Source organism: Mus pahari, chromosome 2 (assembly GCF_900095145.1).
Source record: "Mus pahari chromosome 2, PAHARI_EIJ_v1.1, whole genome shotgun sequence".
Lineage (NCBI taxonomy): Eukaryota > Metazoa > Chordata > Mammalia > Rodentia > Muridae > Mus > Mus pahari.
This window is the reverse complement of record NC_034591.1, coordinates 13632067-13635921: the sequence shown is the minus strand read 5'-3', so window position 1 is coordinate 13635921 and position 3855 is coordinate 13632067.

Below are 3855 nucleotides of genomic sequence, written 5' to 3'. Positions count from 1 at the left end.
AACTGTACAGAATTGGTACAGAGACTGGCAGGAAGATCAATGGAATAGAACTGAAGACCAGAAATAAACCCACACAACTATGATCATTTGATATTTGAAAAAGAAGCTAAAGCCAACCAGGGGAAAAAAAAGAATTTTCAACAAATGGTGCTGGTTCAACTGGAGCATGTAGAAGAATGCAAATCGATCCACTCTAATCTCCTTGTACAAAGCTAAAGTCCAGGTGGTTCAAGGACCTCCACATAAAACCAGATACACTGAAAGTAATAGAGGAGAAATGGGGAAAAGCCTCCAACACATTGGCACAGGGGAATATTTCCTGCACAGAACACCAATGGCTTATGCTCTAAGATCAAGAATTGACAAATGGGACCTCACAAAATTGCAATACATCTGTAAGGCAAAGGACACTGTGAATAGGACAAAATGGCAACTAATATTGGGAAAAGATCTTTACCAAATCTACATCTGATAGAGGGCTAATATCCAGTATATAAAAAGAACTCAAGAAGTTAGACTCCAGAGAATTGAATAATCATATTTAAAAAAAATGGGGTACAGAGCTAAGCAAAGAATTTTCAACTGACAAATACCGCAAATGGCCAAAAAATACCTCAAGAAATGTTCAACATCATTAGTAACTAGGGAAATGCAAATCTAGATGGCCCTGAAATTCCATCTCACAACAGTCAGAATGGTTAAAATAAAAAACAAAAAACAAACAAACAAACAAAACGAAATGAACAAACAAACAAACAAAACAAACAAACAAAAAACCTCAGGTGACAGCAGATGCTAGTGAGGATGCAGAGAAAGAGCTGCAACACTCTTCTACTTCTGATGGCTTTGCATGCTGGTACAATCACTCTGGAAATCAGTCTGGATGTTCCTCAGAATATTGGACATAGTGTTACTTGAGGACGCAGCTATACCACTCCTGAGCATATACCCAAAAGATGCTCCAACATATTGCAAGGACACTCCCTCCACTATGTTCTTAGCAGCCTTATTTATAATAGGCAGAAGCTGGAAAGAACCCAAATGTCCTTCAACAGAGGAATGGATACAGAAAATGTGGTACATTTACACAATGGAGTATTACTAAGCTATTAAAGACAATGACTTCATGAAATGAATGGAACTAGAAAATATCATCTGGAGTTAAATAACCCAATCACAAAAGAAGACAAATGGTATGCACTCACATATAAATGGTTATTAGCCCAAACGCTTAGAATACTCAAGATACAATTCACAGACTACCAGAAGCTCAAGAAGAAGCAAGATCAAAGTGTGGGTGCTCCATTTCTTCTTAGAGGGGGAATAAAATACCCATAGGATGAGTTATAGAGACAATGTATTGAGTAGAGACTGAAGGAAAGGCCATTCAGAGACTGCCCCACTTGGGGATCCATCATCGGATATCCAAACGCAGCCACTATTGTGGATGCCAAGAAGTGCATGCTGACAGGAGCCTGATATAACTGTCTCCAGAGAGGCTCTGCTAGAGCCTTACAAATACAGTTGTGGATGCTTGCAGCCAACCATTGGACTGAGCAAAGGGTCCCCAAAGGAGGAGTTAGACAAAGGACCAAAGGAGCTAAAAGGGTTAGCAACCCCATAGGAAGAACAATATCAACCAGCCACACCCACCAGAGCTCCCAGGGACTAAACCACCAACCAAGGAGTACACATGGCTCTAGCTGCATATGTCCCAGAGGATACCCCAGTGTAGGGGTCTGGGAGGACAAGAATGTGGGAAGGGATGGGTGGGTGGAGCAACACCCTCATAGAGGCAGGGGAGGGGGGATGGAATAGGGGATTTCTGAGGGGAAACCAGTAACGTGGTTAACATTTGAAGTGTAAATAAAGAAAATATCTGTCTTAAAAAAATAAAACATAAAAAAAAATAAGAAAGACAGAAAGACAGAAAGACAGACAGACAGACAGACAGACAGACAGACAGAAAGAAAGAAAGAAAGAAAGAAAGAAAGAAAGAAAGAAAGAAAGAAAGAAAGAAAGAAAGAAAAGGAAAGAAAAGGAAAGAAAAGAAAAGAAAAGAAAAGAAAAGAAAAGAAAAGAAAAGAAAAGAAAAGGAAAGAAAAGGAAAGAAAAGAAAAGAGGAAAGGGGCGAATGCATGTGATGTATTTGTGTTAACTATAAAATTCTATCACCAAGTTTCCAGCACTCAAAATGAAGATCATTAACTCTAAGCACACGAGAAACTATGTACCTTTTTTTCAATTTGCCTTTCCATCTTGTACAGTGATTGAACACAACTGACCACTATGTAAGAAGTCTAAGATGAATTGTGCATGTCAGAAGATAAACAGGTGAACATAAATGGCTGGCAAGTAAAACAGTAAATTTCTACTTAAAATATCCCTCCATTAAGTCTCTCTTCCGGGGACCCAAGCCACCATTTTTACAACTTTTCTTTGACTGGGAAATCGTTCCTTTATTTTAAGTCAACTGTTACTGTAAGTGATTTAATACTGTAGTTAAAACATTTTTCAAAACTTCCATCCTCAGTTCACCATTATAACTATGTATATAGTGTTATAATAGTGTATACAGTTAGCCAATTCTGACAATTCATGTATGATGTTTAGGGATTCATTTAAGCAAATATGAACTGCATGGTAGCTTGCTTAATGTGAAACTGGTAGTTGGTTAAAAAAAGAAAAGTAAGAACATTTACTGTTCTTTTATAAATTGAAAGGTGAAGCTACTAGTACATTAAAATTTCTGCAAATATACATAGAACAAAATTCGGTGATTATGTGTGTTATGCAAAGTATTTCAATGATTTTTAAATAAACCAAAATGTACTGTGTCTATCTATATTTTCTTCATTTTAAGAACAAGAAAGCATCTTGTTTTTCTGTTTGAATAAACACAAGGCCTTGGGGATATCATTTTAGTGTCACTTCATGTCAAACCAATACATTAAAACCAGTGCTTCAAATATTCGAACCCACTAGAGCAAGAAAGACTCAGCAGAGTTAGAGGCAGGACAGCTGTGCCCTGGATTAGTTCCTAAGTAACAGCTCTCCTATGACTTAGTCATGTGGATGCTTAGAACAAATGAAGTTGCAGTGATGTGGAAAGCTGCTCAACTAGTGCTCTGATATGCTTTAATGTTCACCGGTCATCAAGTTGTAAATAACACGGGTTCATCTATCAATCTCTGATAGTCCTAAAACAAGAGTGATTTTCTCTGTTTTCTGTCCTCCTTCTTCTGAAATGTGTCCCCTAAATCTATTTGTGTGGAGCAAGGAATGATTCTTCTGAACATCTGTAATACCCAGATTCACACTGGCATTTGGATGGATGTGATTGATGGTGTACTAGAAAGTAGAGTTGCAAATGTACCCCTAGGCCAGTTTCCTCCTTATTTCAACAATGGGAGACTGAAAGCCTGAGTATTGAGTGTTTACTGAGATGGAGAGTCAGTAAGTAATTTCTAGCAAGATGCAAACAGTGATATTGAATGACATAAGTGGGGTTATTACCCACTTTCTGCATCCCACTAGAGATATTCTACATCTGAAATGATGGATACTTAGTAATGAACACTATGTTGCTTAATATAGACTGCCTTTATGATTACCTCAGCTTTCAACTGCTTCTCAATATTCTGCTTTCTTTTTAATCTTATGTGTTTTGCTTCTTGAAGATTTTAGCTCTCCTTTTGCTTTGTTTAAAAGCACCAACAAAGACGGAAGAAAGTAACATCATGGATTAGAAGCTCCTGAAGAAGTACTCTAAAAACCTTACAAAATCTATAAACCTACAAAATTTATAAGACTGGATACTCTGTACAGTGGTTTGTAGATGACATTTTATCCTTG